The following is a 19,708-nucleotide window of genomic DNA, read 5'->3' on the forward strand; positions in this document are numbered from 1 at the left end:
CTGTATAATTTTATCTACATCCGCTGCAATTTTGACCCCCGATAGGTAGCCTCCTCTATCACACACTGATCCTCGAATTCCACTTCTGTGTTTTTAACAATTTGGGTCTTATCCTGATTTAATAGATTTCCGGAAAACCTACCTAATTGCTTTGGCTCTTCCTCTATTTCTTTTAGTTCTTCCCCGGGTTCTGTAGTAACTATTGCTAAATCATCGGCGTAGGCCAATATTTTTGTTTCCCACTCAAATTACATATTTGGCTGAATTTGCATGTTATGTATTATCCTCGTTATCAAAGGATAGGTAGATAGGGCGAATAACAGAGGGGAGCAAGGACCTCCCTGTCTAGGATCTTGCTGCATTTTTTATAAGATACGACTGGCCCCCCTTCAAAGAGATCCTAGCCTTGGACTCCTGGTATAGTGCTTCCATAGTATTATACCATATAAAACCTAGACCCTAACCCAACCTTCTTGATCAGAAACCAAAGTTGACCCTATTGAGTGCTTTTTCAGCATCCAAGACTATTAAAGCCACAGGGTCTCCCTTCACTGCCACTGCATCGAAAAGTGATAAGTTGTTCCTTGACCTGGAACAAAGCTGTGTTGCCATGGAGAAACAATTTTACTAATTATTCCAGACAGCCTAGTGACCAGATTTTAGAATCACTATTCATTAGAGTGATTGGCCGGTATGATCTGAGTTCTGATGGAGACTGCCCTTTCTTTGGGAACGCCACAATATTTGCTAAAACCCAAGACCCAAATGGCGCTTCCCCTCCCTGCACTGTCAGAAAAAGTTCTAACAGGTAATAAAATCCGACCCAACTGCCTTCCCAGCTGCAAGGGAGGAGATTGATAACTCCAGTTCCTCTACAGTGATTGGTTGACCTAAATATTCCTGGTCTTCATCATTTATAATATCCATTGCCACTGAATCCAAATTTCTTATCATGTTCTCATCCTCCCCCCCAGATCCTCATTATATAACCTTTGATAAAATCTTTGGAATGCAGCCCTTTTCTTCTCGATCCGAGACCATTTCTGACACAGGATCTTGAACTTTACATATATGGGCCTGGGCTATTCTCTGCCTAGTCTGCACAGCCAAGAGATTACCCACCCTCTCACTTTTTTCATACAATTTATGATTCTGTGCCAGGAATTTGTCTGCAGCTTTTTTAGTCAAGAGGCTCGCTATCTAGGCCGTAGCCACAGCTACTTTCAACTGGACTGTCTGAGCCCCCATTCCGAGGGCGACTGCTTCTATTGCCAGAGCCTCTGCATGGGACAAGCTTTTATACAGATCACCCAGAAGGAGTCTCTCTTATTTTGTCCGGCCCAGGTAAACCGGGCAGTCTCCCCTCGAACCACAGCCTTAAGAGTGTTGCAGATTGCCCCTACGGGAGCACTACCCTTATTTTCTGACATAAACACTGGGATCCATTCCTGCATATGATTATGGTATGCGTCATCTAATAACAGAGCCCATTCAAAAGACCAGCACCGCGGCTGGTGCGGCTAGTCCAATCGGGGACTCCAATACCAGCGTATTGTGATATGACATGACCATGGGATATTTTCCGATTCGGCTGCCCTGTAAAAGATCTTAGGAGATAAAAAAACAATCAAGCCTTGCATAAACTTTATGTGGCACCGAATAATCTGTAAAACCTGCATCTACGGAAAATGTCTCTCTTCAAACGTCCCTCAGACCATGATTGGAGCCTATTTCCAACAGAGACCTAAGAACCTTAGGTTTACTCCTTTATACTTTTTAGCCCCCATGCTTACCAATCCTACATTCGAATTGATATTAAAGTCTCCACACATGATGAGAGGGAGTGGCCATAAAGAAAATTCAGAGTTTAGCCATTCAAACACCGCTGGCTCATCTAAGACTGACCAATGGAGTAGTGTGGCTCACTGGTTAGAGGCGGCAGACCCGAGAGCAGAGGACGGCCCGGGACCAGGGTTCGATTCCCGACGCGGCAGGTTTCTGGACCAGGGTCAGCGGACTCGATAATTCTCTCGCCTCGGTGCCCACTCTGATCAGCGATCACACTCGGCAACTCTGGGCACTAGCTTGCCTCATCTTCACTAACGGCCCCACCAGACCGCCGGGGATGCCTGGTCTCACCCTGGAGATACCCATTAAGGGACCATCTCTCAGGGAAGCCAGGAAGGGTTTCGCAGCGGTCGAAGCGCGGAGGTACCCCTTCGGGAGTGATTCCAGCGCTATATAAGCACATAATTAATTAATTAATTAATACACAGTACAAAGTGTAAAGCCCACATTAGGGAACTGACACTCAGCGATGAGCCAGCATTCATATTTATCTCCCCGAACCCTAGGGAGTAAGGCCCCCCTTTCCGCACTATAATTACCACCCCTCGTGTGCTTGTCCCTTGGAAAGTACTGCCTACTACTTGGTACCCTAGAGATTCTAACAGTGCTTTCCTGGACCCCTCAATTTGTGTCTCTTGCATACATATTATACCTGCCTTGAGGTATAGAATATCAAGGACTGGCTCAACACTCGTCCCGCTGTAGCCCCCGCTGAAGTGGTGTCCTTCCCAGTCTTGCTGATCTTGAGAGCCATTTCCGATGGGAGAAGCTGTGCAAGCCTCCTTCGCAGAATGCTGACAGTTGACCAGACCTACTGAAATTATAATCAAGTCTCGCAATCCTCGTAGTTTAGACCTACTCTGCCTCCAGAGATGTGAAGGGTCTATAAGGTGAATATTCTCCATATTATTCCACCATCTTTCCATTCGTTAGGGTTAGAGTACAGGAGCACCTCCCACAGCGGTCAAGCAGCCGCCATCTTGCCCCTTCTCCGGAAATTTGATACATTTCTGAATCTGATTGCACAAATTGAGCATGGAATTAATTCTACTAAATGGGAGTAAATGTATGATTTGAGTGAAGAGGAGCATGAGTATATTAAAGAATAAAATGAAAGTAGAGTAAAGATTGTGAGAGACTGCAGAGATGAGGGAGAGAACATTTTAATTGATAAATCTACATCCTAGATTGAGGATGAAACAAGAGAGCAAAGGTGAGTGGTGTATCGTATGTTGTGTTTTCCTGTGAATGGAGGAAAGGCTGAATATGTGGGAGAGGGTAAGTGTTAAAGTAGTTATTTTGTAAGTGGTGAATATTTGATTGGTGAGGAGCCAATTCTGAAGGGAATTTATTGGTTGTGTGGTGAGACTGCTTATTTCTTCAGTCGCGTAATTGCATTGGCTTTTGTTTTCTTGCGTTAGTGTTTCTTATGAGTGTAAGGGATAATGCAATGGTTAGAGGAGAGTGAAACCTGGATTTGAACAGATAGTATTAGGTATATTAGGTGCTATTTTCCTTCGATAGTTGTGGCACTGAATGAAATGAAAATTAGATGTTTCTCTACATTGGTGAACAGATTTGTAAACAGGAGTGTAGAAGCTCACACAATACTCATTTGTGGCAGTAGTTGAAACGTCCTTTATTCATAGCCCTGGAGCTGCGTATGGTCACTCCAGCAGCTTGCTAGCAACGTCTCTCCAAGTCAGTCAGAAAATAGAACAGGAAAACATAATATGAATGATGAAGTTCATAGAATGGTTACTGGAAAAATATTGGAGCAGGAAATGGTGCATACAATAGAGGGAGAAAACCTTACATACACTTGAGCAATTCGAGAAGTAAAATCTAATAAACAAAATAATATTCAACTGGCCAATAATGTTGAAAGGAAACAGAAATATGAATTGTTCAACTTTTAAGGCAACACAAAACTTTTAAGAACACACAAATCGCCAATAAAAGTCAGTTGTTGTAGTTGACCATGACAATGATGCAATATAAGGCTAACCATAATGGAGCATGGGTAAGGTAAGTCTAATGGGTTGTACTGTTCAAACGTTTTACCGTAGAACTTTGGCCTGAATATGAGTTTGGCAGTGTGGGAGCGGGCTCCACCACTACCGCCTCACTCCCACACCGCTAAATTCAACCGCCGACCTCCTGCCAGATTAGGAGTTTTCTCCAAGGTCTGACAGGCGGTCCCATGGTGGTGCCATGCTATCCTCATATGTGGGCCCTAGCAAGGCACTGCTGTGGGAGCGCCAGAGCCCATTCCTTCATGGCATGGACTGTGAAGTCCATGCTGTGTAGGAATTTGGGGTGCATGCAGACAGGGGGGCTCACCATGTGCCCCCCTGCTTGCATCCCCAGGCTTTGAGGTAACAGGGTGCCCTGAAAGGCCCCCTTTTTTCCTCACTGCCACACTTTTCATGCCGGGCTCATTGTCATGAATACTGTGGCGGTGAGGAAACTCGTAATATGCTTGTTGTGCCGCAGGGGTACCGCCAGCAGTGTTGTGTGCCTCTGACCACCACGCCACTGCCAAGGGATCAAGAGTGCCCAGCAGTGACAGAAGTCTAATGGCAGTCCTGCCTCCAAACTCCTAATTAGGCCCCTAGTCTATATTCTGAAAGTCAAACCTCCATCAGTATTGCAGCTAGAGAAGGTCCCTCAAAGCCAGCTATGTTTAGACTGATCCCTGCCAGGGCCATCAGTTTGGTGTGAAAAGCTCAAAGCAGGACAAAGCCAGATTTTGTAGCTGAATAGATCACTTTGGGGTATAATATCAAGATAGGCAATAAAATTATTGCCGCTTTAGCGGCAGAAAACTGCAGCTAAAACGGCAATAATGGGCTTGATAATATGCTCTATGGAATTCCAATTGAACCCCATGTTAGATGTCCTTCAGGGAGTTGTGGTGGGGCAGAAAGGCGGGGCAGGGGAGGGGCAGGGTGGGGGGTGCTAAAAACCGGAATATGGATAATTGGAGGTAAGTAAACAATTAAATAAAATGAATTTCGTAGCGGCCTGCATTTCAAAATGCCATGCAGCCCGCGCTACGAAATTCGTAGCATAACTCTGCCCCCTTTCGTCTAGTTTTATGTTATAAAGTACCATATAAATACAGATGTGTGTACAACTTAACATAGCATGGATCAAACATAACAACCACAAAGTTGATCAGTGGATAAACTGACAAGCACCAGAAGTAAAGAGTTGGGAGGACTCCAGGAGTTCACATCCCCAAATTGTGGAATCACCTGGACATTGTGCTAAAGTCATAACATAATTGCTCTCGGTTCAGTAAATGCCTGGGAATCAAATATTTCAACTTGCTATCAAATGATCTCCAGGTAGAGCATGGGTCACATTTAAACAATATCGGTCACGGAATCTTATGTACACCATGTGTGCTCTAACTTTCCTGCCTTTACAGAGACTTGTCGGTAAACCATTGGCCTGCAGTAAACTGAAAGGTAACATAGAGCACTTTACAAAAATGCCACGTGACAATACAAAGAAACTTTGAAAAGTAACACCATACATCCATTAACTGAAAACAGTCACATTTATAAACTCGCTTAGGTAAAATCATATTTCTGCAGCCCAACCAGATTAACCTTTAGCTCGCGGTTTTGTGCGAATCCCATAATTTGGTGGGGACACCCAGGTAGATGCGCTTAGATTCTACTTCAACCATGGCAGAAAAAGGGCAAAAGACAGGTTTTCGCTCTCTGAATTATACTCATGAGAGTCATGGGCGCTGAGGATCCAACAAACCTGTCAAATAATCTATTGCTCATTCTGGTTAAAGACAAGAGGACCTCTCCCTTAACCCACAAAATGAGTGCGCCCTCAAATGTTATCATTTTATAATCATTGCTATTTATTATAAGGCAAATTATATATGTACATTTTAACAGTAGAATAAGGAAAATAATTCATTGATTATAAATAGGAGGTGTCGTGTCGTGACATTCAAATAAAGACAGACGCTTAGTCTATGTTTTATATTGCTGAGCTTTATTCATACATCTGCTCCAGTCCCTGTCCCTACTCTATCTGCACCTTTCCTGTCCTCGCTCCTCCTCTTCCCCTCACCCCTTAGCGCCACCCATGCCCAGCCACTAGAATGCTTCACGATCTCACATCTCCCCCTTTGTTAACAAAAAACAAACAAAATGAGCGTCCAACATTTGTATAGTTCCTCCGTCAGCCACATGGGTCTGTAGGTTGCTCGTTGAAGCTATGGAGATGCCAGTCCATTTCCTTGGTGTGGCCTTCTAGTGCTTTGATAAGAGTCTCATTGATTACCGGAGTACATCTTTGAACTTGCAAAATGTCTCTTGTGATCTTCTTGTTCCCAGGCTCATGACGGTTTCTGATAGGATCATGTACCGACCACTCATCTTCAGTCTCCGAGTCAATCATGATCGCCTCTTGTAAGAGGGCTGTGAAGGGTTCATCGTGAGGGTGACAGTTTTGCTTCCTTGATGGCTCTTGTTTGATTGATACACGATTTCCTTCATGAGTGGAGGTTGCTCCGGTCCTCTTCCGACTATCCATATGTCGTTGTACTTCCCTCGATCTTATCTGGTCGAAGGCAGCATTGTCTTGCGGTTCGACGTCAGGCATCCCAGACAGTGATGCACTGTTTGGAGAGAGAAGTTTGGTTTGGTTCGGAGACTCGGTCGCTGCCTCTGATTGGTTCGCCCACTCCCACTCGCAACTGGGATTGTAGAATCCTTTAACTATCTGAGCAGGTGCATGGTCTCCTCCCATCTGAGGATGATCTGTCTCCGTTACCGCTTCAAGTTTCTTCTGTGGGGTGACTGGGCAGACTTGTCTTGCCCCGTGCGTAGTGTCCTTTCTATCCATTTTTATTCGAGAGATCCTTTGAGTCAGCCTCGCTGACCCCATTCGTGGTGATGGTGTATTCTTTATGTCAGGAGCTGTCTGCGACTGACATGACAGGTTGTCTTGTGCGGTGATAGAGGATTCAAAAACATTAGTTTGAGATAGGTTGACCTTGATGGGGATAAGGTCCTTTGGTTCTATGGCGTGTTCGAGTGATTGACGCCATGGCCGTTGTCGGGCCCATGACTCGGTCGACTCGAAAGATCGGACAGACATGCTTTCTGACTCAGAGGAGTCTTGTGTCAAATCCCAGGAGCGGACAGACATGCTTTCTAACTCAGAGACTTCCTTTGTCGATTTTCTCCGAGGACGTTCCAGTGGGCGGGTCTGGACCGATAGATCTTTGACATGAATAGGCCAGGACGAACTGCTCTTCACATCGGAGTTATCTTTAGGATGTTCTCCGAGTACTTCTCTTTAAGTGTCTGTGGTGTCCTTTCACTGGAAAGGTTGCCCGCCACCCACGTGTTTGTTTCTCGTGTTTGATCCCAGGGTGTTTCACGTCTGCATCGCTCGCCCGCTGGTAATAACCTCCTCTCAGTTTCCCCATTGTCTCGGCTGCCATGGAGGCGTTTATCATCCCTATTTCGGTGTCTGAGTGAATCAGTCCATCTTATGCTATTGGCTTCTTCTTCCCACTTGTTTTGTGTAGTGGCGTCTGTGCTGCAGGTGTGATGTGTTCTGCTGCTTGATGCTTCCTCATACTCATATCCCGAGTTTGTTAGGCAGTGCGGTACTTGGGAGTGATTGTGTATCAACTTCCACTGTTGACTTGACTGGTCCATTCTTTCATAGTTTCTCTTTCTTGCCCGTTTGTTGGGCAGACGATCTGTCCCACTTGACACGTTATCGTCTTCAGAATAGTTTGTGCCATGCTTTGAATGACTCCTTGATGTTGAATAACTCCTTGAGGTTGTTGACTCGGAGTATTCTATGTCTCTTTGTCTCTCCCATTGTCGTATCTCTGATCTACCTTCATCCTCCCTCTGTTTGGTTCTATTTGCTTCCTGGAGTTTATTCCCATGCATGAGTGATGTCTCTTTCCTGGTGTACTTGGTTCTTGCATTAAGGTGCAATTTGTTTGATCTGTCTCTTGCTTGGATCCGTACTCCAACATCAGCCTTCCTGATAATTTCTTTTAGTGACCAATGCCCTCGAAGGATCTTGTGCTTCGTGCTAGAACTTGAACATCCTTCAATTATCCGGAGACGAACTGCTTCCTCATTTGTAAGTGAGTTGAAATGGCAATACTGTACCAGACTTTGCAGCCGGATGATGAAGCTTGGCAATGTTTCTCCTGGTTCCTGTCGTGCTTTGTTGAAGGCGATGCGATCATAATCCACATCTGCTTGTGCATGGAAATGTGAGCGTAACTTCTCTTGGAGTCTTTCATAGGTCTCTGTGTCCTTTTCAGAAAATGTGTTGATCAAGCGTCGGCCTTCATGACCCACCAGCTGGAGAAGTAACATTAGACATTTTCCGTCTCTTCGTTCACCGATTGCGTCAAGAAACTCCTCCAGTGATTCTAACCACCGGTTCCATTTGGGACTCAAACTCTGGGTATCAGTCTGTGTCACTGGGGGTGGTATTCCAATGCAGGGATTGGACCTCTGTGTTGCTTTTCCCACCGCCATGAGAGATGAAGATTCTGTTCTGTTACGGTCACAGGACTGTTCACTTTGCTCCCCGTCTTCTTTGCAGACTCTCTGCAGCCGAGATCTTCAGTCTGGTCGTCTGCTTGGAGGTCAGTAAACTTTGCAGCTAGCTCAGTATGCTCCAGTGAGTGAACATGGATTTCTGGAGTTCAGGCGGGTCACCACTCAGCTACCTGTGCGTGACTCGTGGCTCCCTTTCTTCTTTAGAGTCGTATGCTAGCTGCAGGTGGTTGATGGCTCTTTCACGATGATGCCTGACACATTTGACACCTCATTCATTCATGCGTCTCTTCTGGACTAGCACAGGTCCAGAAGCATTGATCACTTGCATTGATCAATGCTTGTTGTATTTTCTTATTGTCTTTGCCAGTGCTTGTTTTCTTATTTTTTCTTTTGCTTTTACTTGGGCTTGTTATTTTACTTATTGTCTTTGCCAGTGCTTGTTTTCTTATGTTTGTCTTTTGCATTTACTTGGGCTGGTTTGTCGACTCTCGCACTCGCCAGTGCTTGCTTTCTTCTAGGTGCCTGACTTCAAAATGGCCGCTCATGAATCACACAGGGATGTCCCTCTGGGTTGCCTGACTTCAAGATGGCCGCCCGGAAATCTCACTCTCCACGAGATTTGGGATACATTCAGTCTCCAGCTCACCAGACACTCACCGGGAGCTTCTTCCACGGCCAGCAGGTCTTTTACAGCGCAGCCCGCGATCTTTGGCCACTTTCCACCCTTCAGGTAGGCCAGGGATAAACTCCCGACTTCTTCCTTTTGCCCACGTGCCGTCTCTCACGCATCGGGGGTGAGCCCCGATGTCGGCAAAACGGGGTTTCTCTTCCGGCGCCTCCACAGGGGTTCCTCGCTTCTCTGGACACCCTTTACTCCTCAGGGCGCTTCAGGAGGGCTGGGGTGGGCTCCCAGTTTCCTCTTTGACATCAAACCCTCCAGGGGTACTCACGGTGCACTCGCGCTGTTTTGGCGCGAACCAGCGCTCTCGGAGCTGTAGCTACAGCGCTCAGCCACGCTGGTCATGCGGGGGCTCTACACGATCACCTGATCGTGGGGCTGCTCATTTAGCGCTGGCCTCAGTCTATGGGCGGCGGCTTCGTGGGGCACATGGGTCGCGACGGCGACCACGTCCTTGCTGGTGCCCAGGACAGGGCTTCTTTCTTGTTCTGCAGGGGATGGCAGGTCACCTCATCCCACCCTCGTCGCCAGTTGTCGTGTCGTGACATTCAAATAAAGACAGACGCTTAGTCTATGTTTTATATTGCTGAGCTTTATTCATACATCTGCTCCAGTCCCTGTCCCTACTCTATCTGCACCTTTCCTGTCCTCGCTCCTCCTCTTCCCCTCACCCCTTAGCTCCACCCATGCCCAACCACTAGAATGCTTCACGATCTCACAGGAGGGAATTCAAGATACATCCTAAACATTGTTAAATACACTTCCTGAGACATATGTTTAGAATCCCCTAAATGCTGTAGTAATAACTTCACTCCACACAGAATAACGTGGAAACTTTTATTCCTGAGACTGCCAGAGGCAACCAACGGAAACAACTGTCGAATCCAGTACCACTCACCTGAATTGGAACGTGGGAGTTCCAAATGGAAGGTAGGCAAGGGGGGAGACAAGGAAGACTGAGGTGGGACAAACTATAAACAAAGCTACAAATAATATGTACATTATTATGCAACTAACCTACAACTAATGGCTTGAGGCATGACATCATTATAATATACATTTTGCTAAATCATGTTTATCCTAAAGATGTGGCCTAATGGCTAGAGCGGTCGACCTTGAAGCTGGGGAACCAATTTCGAGTCTAGTCAGGGGTGCTCTACATCCTATGATTCTGGGCAAATCATGTAATCTCCCCGAACCTAACAAAATGAATGTGTCGGTCTGTAACGCAACTGGTGCTCATGTAAAGCGCTATGAGACCTTCGGCTCGAATTTGCGCTACAAACACCCAAAATAAAAAAAAATTTAAAAAAGCATTCCACATACCAGTGAACAAGAGGCCTCATATCGGTTTCCATGTTTTAATAGCTTCACTCCCAGCAATCGGACATCTTTCCCCCCATTCCAATTGCCGTGGGCTTTTATAACTTCCTTTACTTAAAAAGCGTGGTGGAGGTATATATGCTCAGAACCTGAGGTTGTAAAACGGGGCTGAAAACTATGCTTTTAGTCGAATTATTAGGAAGTAAAAACCTTCTTACTCGTCAATTAAACCAGCACGGAACTGCATGAGGTCAGCCGTCAGAAGTCTCTTGCATTCCCCGCAAACACATCTACCTGGAGAAATGGGAATATTTTGTGTACAAGCACTTTGTCGCCTGCATGAAATGAAACGGAAAAACATATCTTATTCGATAGCTAAATTCCAGGCCTGGGACATTTATATTAAGAAAAACATTCATTCATTCAGTTTCATCCAATTCACAGCAAGGATAGTGCTGCCATACATCTAGGCACAGGTTGCAAACTTACAACATCTAACATATAGATAATATGTGCCTACTCGTGACAGTTTGGTGAATCAAGTAGAGGAGTTACTCCCATTAGGGCGTTGTGAGATTAACTGAAGCTAGGGAAAGAGGAACAGACTTATTTGGCTTGATTGAACATACAGAAATTCTGATAAAGTGGGAGAGGAAATATTCTGTGTATGGTTGTGTTTCACGACTGAAAATATAATCTAGCTAAAGCTAATCATAAGCATGTAAATAACATGTTCAAAAAGCACAATTTTAAATATACAGGCAACAAACATGACTGATAAAGGAAGCAAGGTATGTGACTTGTATTCTGGAATATCTCTTTATCAATGACAGAAAGCGTATACACCCACTCTATAGCACTTCATATTTGGAAATCTTCATATAATGCCCTTCTGAGATTGTGGAATGAAATATGGAAGAAGGAGACGCCTGCTCAGTTCTTACATGGTGTTTCCAAGTTAAGATACTAAAAGATCCAATCTTTAGCCCTTTCGGAAGGAAAATTACTTAACAGATAATGAGTATAGAGGCCGCAATAGAAGATTACATGATGATTATAGGGCATAGTAGACCCATGAAAAAGCTAATGCATAAACTGAAAGAGCTAAATAAAATATTCAATGAACATGCAACACAATGTGGTGCTGCAGAAAAACAGATAGCTGGAATTCTAGAAGACGCCAAACTAATAGTGCCACGTGATTAGAGGGGCTGCTGGGAATGCAAATACTGTTACATGTCTTTGGGACAGGATGCTTTAATGGTTGAGTTTCCTGGGAATATAATGATACATTAGCTGTAAAGCAACTGAAATTGTTTGAAAGAACATTAAGAAACGAAACGGTCAGACATAGGCAATTTAAAAAATAACTGTAGGTGCCAAAACGTATCTTAGAAGACTTGATATCCACTTCCCTACCATGGCTTTGCCCACTTCCATCAATGGCACTGCCCACTGCCTGAAAACAGATGCCGTCCAGACAACACTGCTTCTGTGAGTGACAAGCAGCTAGCCAATAATCACAGCGATTTACTCGCTTTTCCAGTTGGAATTATAAAACCAGCTTAATATATCCTCAATACAAGGAACAATCTTGTGATGCAGACTACTCTGCACCCATGTGGTGAATGACGTATTAATGCGAGGAGTGAACTGACCTGTTTTTGCCACTACAGTTGCCTTACACATATCCCTTTGTCCTGATGAAGACCAGCATGCGGAGGGCTGAATTTACTTTCTGATCCTAAATCGGGTCGAAAATTTGACACCACTTATCCCCTGGCCTGGATTTTGTTTTGCGAGTCCTTCTTTGTTTTGGATGGTGCATTTTGAGTAGACTAGCCCCAATCCTCGAAGCGGACATGGAAGAATAAAATAACCTGTTTTGAAGACAGGCCTACGTGCACTGGTTTACTGTTCTTAATAAAACAGCAGCCAGTGTAATTTGTATAAAATAATTGAATTATGATTTTCATATACTTTTCTTTGAAACTTCCCTCTTCTTATACACTTTCCACAAGAGCACCCTTTCTCTGCGCCTGTCTTTAGAGAAACCGGTGATTGATATATCTTTGATATTTGTATGTTCTATCTACTTTAATATTTCATGAAATAAGAGAATAGAAAGGAGATCTTTTAATCTACAAAATAGGTTCTTGCTTTGACTCTCTGGTGGGTACAGAATAATAATATTTCTCTTACATAAACAAAACAAATTATTATTTTTGAACAATTTAGTGACTAACTCAATTTAATTAAGAATCGCCTTGTGTCTTTACCATGTTGTACTCTGGTCCTTTGGCGTGTCATCGGTTCCCCCATTAGTTTGTAATGGCAACTGCCTGAAAACAGCATGCCAAAGCTAGATTACAATGAGCAGGCTAAGCGAGCAAGCCAGTTTCCTACAAGGTCGTTGATTGGATGCTTCAACTGTATAAAAAAAATCTCCTTCAGCTTTCTATAATTCAAAAGCTGTGTCATTTCTTCACACACTTTCCACTAGAATCGTATGTACAGTTGGCCTATATGTGAGCATCACTCTGTGCACACAGAGGCCAATGATTGGATGAGCATGTGGTAAGAACACCTTTATGACATTGTGAGTAACACTGTTAGAAAACTAGCACTGTCTTCTGCCTCACCTTCAGCGCTTCTAGTCAGGCCTAGATGAACAACCAACCACGTCTAGAACTCATCATTGAATGTTTTTCAACACATTGCCCCTGATTTCAAGTTGCACGGCACTGGGATAACAGTAAACTCACATGCAATTTTTATCATTACCATCAGCTAAGTACACACCAATACTATTCAATTGCGAGTAAAACCCCTAAATTGGGGAATTACTGTGTGGGACCGATTTTTCAGGTCATAACACCAAACGAAATTCCTAAATCTGTGGTGTTTTAGTGCACACGTTTGCCATCTGTTCTGAGCAGATGGTAAATGCATGTGGGGACATATGATGGGGATGGAAGGTGTGCCAGGGAATAAGGGAATTAGCTGTGTTGATTTTGCATTTTGGGCCTGTTAGACCTGGCATCATTGGCATGAGTCTCTCCTCCGTTTTTTCTGTTTGCCTCCTCTGTTTACGATGTTTTTGCTGGTATATGCTTTGGGCACTGTGCCACTGCTGATCAGTGTCACAGTGCAAGTGCTCCCTATGTGAAATTGCTGTATTGATTTACTTCCATGTTTGGCTTATTTGGTTTACTATCAGTCCCTAGTAGAGTGCACCAGGAGTGCCAGGGCTTGTAAATACAAATGCTGCTAGTGGGCCTGCAGCACATGTTGTGCCACCCACAAGAGCGGCCTAGTAAAAGTATGTCTGAAGGTCTGCCATTGCCAGACCACGTGCAGTCTGACTGTCACGAGGACTGCGCAAGTACACCTACTTGCCAGTCCCTAAACCTTCCCTTAACTTCATGTTAGTCACCCCTATGGTAGGCCCACGGGCAGGGTGCATTGTAAGCATAAGGTAGGACAAGCCTGACAAGGTTGGCATGTCCTGATAGTGAATTACAGCCATAGTCGTTTTTCACTATTGTAAGGTAGCCTGCTCTCCATCAGTTAGAATGGGCTGCCAGGATTATTAATGCTATAATCCTAGCGGGCTCGGGGAGCATGGTGCAATGTCGAGTTTGGTATCCCTGAACTCAGGGTTTAATAACGCATCCGTTTGTGTGGATGGTTTTTGGACTCTGTGTTTGAAAATAGCACTTTTAGAAAGTAGCTATTTTCTTGTCTAACTGTCTACCGGTCTCTGCTGGTTCTGGTGTGCGTGTGACAGGAGCTGGGTGGCTCCAGAGAGTCTGAATGAGTCAGTGTGGGATGAGTGGGGCATTTGCATTGAGAGTAGGGGAGAGTAGCTCTTGATAGCCTGCCCTGCCTGATACAATGTTGGCTCCGCCCCCCTACCAGGCGACTGATGACTCTGTGCTTGCCTGGGACTTTCCTGGCCCGCCTCCTGCCGGGCAGCTGATGGCCCTGCCCCTGCCAGTGACAATGCTGGCTCCGCTCCTGCTGAGCGGCTGAGGACTCTGCCCTGCCCAGTGAATAGGCCAGGTGCTCTGGCCTGGCAACACCCACAACAAACCCAGGATGGGGGGAAATTCCCCTGCATGGACAAAGGGATCAAAGCCAAAAAGGGGTATAAGAGAAGGACCCCTGAACCAAGAAATCAGATCACTTCTGACAAGGAAACCTGAACCAAGGACAAGAAGCCTGCTGATCTAAGGACTGCCTACCCCTTCTGCCAGAGTGCTGTTTGTTGGGGGAATCCTGCATTGCTTCTTTATTTTTGCCAAGGAACCAGGAGAGAGGAACTTTGTGTGTACTCTCACTCTTTGCTGAGAAAATCTCCAAGGGCTGGAAGAGTGCCAGTCTCCTGTTGAAGTCACAGGGCTAAAGGACTTCATCTGCTTAAAGTGCTATTTGCTGGGATTTGTGAATCCAGCACCTCTGAAAGAATCCAGCAATCTCGACGCCGACGGACGCCGCCGAATCCAGCTCGACATCGTGAGTAACGGCTCCAGTGTCCCGCTTCCTCGACGCCGGCCGCCGGGCCCGATCGACGCCAGCAGCAACGCAAGTGAGTAGTGAGTTCGGCTCCAGCTCCAAGTGACCCCGTGTCTGCACCGCCGCTGATCGCATCGACTTCGAGCCCTCTCGACGCCGTGAGCGCTGCTCACTCTTGCAACATCGACATCGACGACGCCGTATCCTGCTTCATCCCGTGAGCGCTGCTCCCGCCTGACTTCGGTCGACGCCGCTGCAGATCGCCCCGACTCCGAGGCTCGATCGACGCCGAAGACGCGACGCCGGACATCTCGACGCCGCTGATCATCGAGTGCTTCACTTTTCCAAGGTACTGTGTTGTTGGGGTCTGTGCGACTCCGGGCTCGACGTAGCGCTCCTCGCGGTCGACGCCGAACCTTTGGATTAACTTTGCCTCGACGTCGTGTGACTCCCGTGTGGGTTACATTGTTGCCAAGAACTGTGTTTTAGAGAAGAAGAGTTGCTTTTGATACTAAAGACTTGTGTGCTAAGAAGAAACCGTGCTTGAACTATTATTTTTTCCTTCCAAGAGTATTTATTAAGACTGTGGTATATTTTTGTCGTTATTTGGTCTTGTGCTAAACCTTATATAAAAATACTTATTTTTATAAATACTACTGTGTCGTGTCCATTTGTAGTGTATTCACTTTATTACTGTATGTGGTCATAAATGCTTAACGCACTGCCTCAGAGATAAGCCTGTCTGCTTTGCCAAGCTACCAAGGGGGTGAGCAGGGGTTATCTAAGTGTGTGATCTCCTTGCCCTGACTAGAAAAGGTGTGTCCCTATTTGTCAGAAGTGTATACCTCTGCCAACTAGAGACAGCCGCTTCTAACATTGGTGGGTCAGCGGTGGGATTTTGAACTTTGCATTTATGACCCATGTGCAGTGATTAGTGTGCGCTACATAGTGAAAGCAGACCATAGCGCAGCCACATTCTGTTTTGGTTGGATATTCTATTTTTGTTCTCCGCTTTTCCTGAAGCTTGATTTTTGAAACTGCCAGTTTTGACCATGAGTACTGCTGGAAGCACTACACCTGTTGTTGCTGTTGTGGAGGAATTTGATAGGAGTAAGATAAATGGTTATTCCTTAAAGGAACTGAAACACTTTTGCAAACAATTGAAAGTCCCTACTCCAGGCCTCTCCAAGAAAGCAGAATATTTCAAAGCATTGGAAGCCTGGTTAGAGGCCAGAAATCCCTCTGATCCGGTGGTGGGACCGACAGAGGAAGGGGAGGAGGAAGTGCCCGTGACTGGGCCTGTATCCCCTCCTGGCAGCAGTGTTTCCTCCAAGGGTCTTTCCCCTGAAGAAAGAGAAGAAAGGGCGAAGGAGCGAGCCTACAACGTGGAAATGGCAAAACTTAAGATAAATGGGCAGTTGGAGATAGAGAATGCAAGAGGCAGGAGAGAAGCTGATTTGGAGATCAAAAGATTAGAGTTTGAAAGAGAGAAGTTAGCTTTTGAGCGTGAGAAAATGGTGAGGGACATGGAGCTCAAAGCTAAGGAGTTAGAATTGAATCCCTCTGGTGGCAGCGTCCCATCTGTGCCTGCAGAAAGTAGGTTTTATTTTCCCAAAGATGTGATCAAAGATTTTCAGAAGAATGAGGATATTGGTCAGTGGTTTAAAGCATATGAGTTAGCATTGTTGGCCCACCGGGTCCCTGAGAAGGATTGGGGAGCGGGGTTGTGGGGTCGCTTTGTGAATGAGGGAAGAGATACCCTGTTAGACATGCCTGTTGAGAATAGGACGTCTTATGCTCATATGAAAGATGCTTTAATGTTAAGGTATGGCCTAACCCCAGAAAAGTACAGACAGGCCTTTAGAGAATGTAAGAAGTTGCCTGGTACCACGTGGGTGGAGTATGTGTCATATTTTTGCAGAGCCATGGATGGTTGGGTAAAGGGCAGCAAAGTGGAAAGTTATGATGCTCTTTATGATTTGTTTGCTTGGGAGCACTTGTCTAATAACTGTTTTCCAGAGCTGCGCCAGCACCTTATTGATAGCAAGATATCTAACCCTAGAAAACTTGCTGAAGAGGCGGACCGCTGGGTCAGTACCAGGGTCCACAAGGGTCCAGTGGGAGACTCAGCCAAAGGTGGGCAGGGTCCCCAGCAGAAGAGTGGGGGGGACAAGGGTAAACAGAAGGAGTCCCAGAAAGGGCCCCAAAGTAATCCCCAAGGGAACCAAGGGAAAGGTTCCCAGCCTCCCCCTGTGAAGAAATCAGAGGCCCCGCCAGGTAAACCTGGTCATAGGGGCCCACTGACCTGCTTCGTTTGTAAGCAGGTAGGACACCGTTTTTATGACCCTCAGTGTCCCTTGAAGAAGTCTGGTGCACTACCCAGTGCACCACCCCGTCAGTTGGCTAGTGTAGCTCTGGGAGGGGAGGAGATGGTTGCCCATGGTGGGGAGGGTCCCGCGGAGATGTCCCTGGTCTCTCTAGGAGACATGGAATTGGTCCCTCCACCCCCTCTGCCTAGTAACACTAAGAAATATAGGCAGTGGGTGACCATTAATGGCCATAGAGTGGAAGCTCTCAGAGACACCGGAGCGAGTGTGACAGCTGTCAAGTGTCACTTGGTGTCCAGAGAGCAGGTTGTTCCCCACGCATTCTACCCTGTGATAGCTGCTGACAACTCCCAGAAAGAGTGTGAGGTAGCTCAAGTTTCCTTTGAATGGGGGGGAGTTTCAGGTACTCTTCAGGTTGCTGTGAGGCCCGCCATGCCTGTTGATTGTCTCCTGGGCAACGATTTAGAAGACTCCCCTTGGGCTAAGGTGGAGAGGGAGACACATTTGAAAATGTTGGGTGTGCCAGAGTGGGTGTGTGCAACCACTCGATCCATGACAGCAAGTAAGGGTGTTGATGGGGTTCTGGAGCCTGAAAGTATGGCCCAGGACCCAGCTGTGAAGAGAAGAGGCAGGGGGCGCGGGAAACCGTCCCCCGTAGTTCCCGTGGTCCAGGAGGAGGCAGACCTCGAGGGGGATGCCCTGGAACCCACAGGTGAACAAGTTGCCGAACTGGGAGACCTGCCCGAGCTGACCCATTGGCAGCAGGATGGTGGTCCCTCCAGGGAGGAATTCTGTGCAGAACAGAAAGTGTGCCCTTCTCTTGTGGGTATGAGGCAGCAGGCCTCAGCCCAAACCTCAGGTGATCAGTCAGGGTCACATTTTGTGTACTGGGAGAACGACCTCCTGTATAGCGAGCCTAAGGCTGCTGAGCCTGGGTCAGCCCGTGTGCTGGTGGTACCCCAGCGCTTCAGAGCCTTCCTACTGGGTTTGGCTCATGACGTTCCTTTAGCTGGACATCTGGGGCAGGACAAGACCTATGACAGGCTTGTCACCCATTTCTATTGGCCTCAGATGCGAAGGGATGTAGACATCCAGTGCAAGACCTGTCAGACTTGCCAGGCAAGTGGGAAAAGCGGGCGGAAGCAGAAGGCTCCCCTCCAACCTTTTCCCGTGGTCAGTACCCCCTTTGACCGGGTGGGGATTGACATTGTTGGGCCACTGGACCCCAAGACAGCCCTGGGCAACAGGTTCATCCTGGTCTTGGTGGACCATGCCACACGGTACCCGGAAGCCATCCCTCTCAGAACAGTGACTGCCCCCGTGGTGGGACGGGCGCTGATGGGTGTTTTCTCCCGAATGGGGTTCCCCAGAGAGGTGGTGTCAGACCGGGGCACCAACTTCATTTCCAACTATATGAAGTCTCTGTGGAAGGAGTGTGGGGTAACTTATAAGTTCACCACTCCTTACCACCCTCAAGGTAATGGGTTGGTTGAAAGATTCAACCGTACCCTTAAAGGCATGATCATGGGTCTTGAAGAACCAATGAGGCGTAAATGGGACGTCCTCTTGCCATGCCTGTTGTTTGCTTACCGTGAGGTGCCACAGAAGTCTCTAGGGTTCAGCCCCTTTGAGCTTTTGTATGGTCACCCGGTAAGAGGACCTTTAAGTCTGGTCAAAGAAGGCTGGGAGCAATCTCCCAGGAAACCTCCCCAGGATGTATACAGTTACATGCTGGCCTTTAGGAACCAGACTAGGCGCTTCAGGGATCTTGCTCAGGCAAATCTGGAGGCCAGCCAGGAGGAGATGAAGCGGTGGTACGACCAGAGGGCCACTCTGGTAGAGCTTCAGCCTGGACAGAAAGTTTGGGTCATATCCCCTGTGGAACCTTGTGCGCTCAAGGACAGGTGGACTGGACCATTCGAGGTTGTGGAGAAGAAGAGCGATGTCACCTACCTGGTGGATTTAAAGTCTCCCAGGAACCCCTTGCGGGTCCTGCATGTCAACCGTTTGAAGCCCCACTTAGAAAGGTCCGAAGTGGGCATGCTCCTAGCTACAGATGCTGGAATGGAGGAGGAGAGTGAGCCTCTTCCTGACCTCCTGTATGCAAAAGAGCAAGATGGGTCAGTGGATGGTGTTGTCCTCTCTGACACACTGACCCCTGAACAGCAGCAGGATTGTCGCCATTTGTTGGGGCAATTCCCTGATCTGTTTTCCTTGATTCCTGGTGTTACTCAGTGGTGTGTCCATGATGTAGACACCGGGGACAGCACTCCTGTCAAGCACAAGGCTTACAGAGTGACTGACAAGGTCAGAGCATACATCAAGGAGGAGGTCTCCAAGATGTTTGCCCTAGGGGTGGTTGAGTCCTCTAGCAGTCCTTGGGCCAGCCCCGTGGTCTTGGTTCCAAAGGCTGCAGCGCCTGGTGCTTCACCGGAACT

The sequence above is a fragment of the Lissotriton helveticus genome, chromosome 4_1 (genome assembly GCF_964261635.1).
Source record: "Lissotriton helveticus chromosome 4_1, aLisHel1.1, whole genome shotgun sequence".
Lineage (NCBI taxonomy): Eukaryota > Metazoa > Chordata > Amphibia > Caudata > Salamandridae > Lissotriton > Lissotriton helveticus.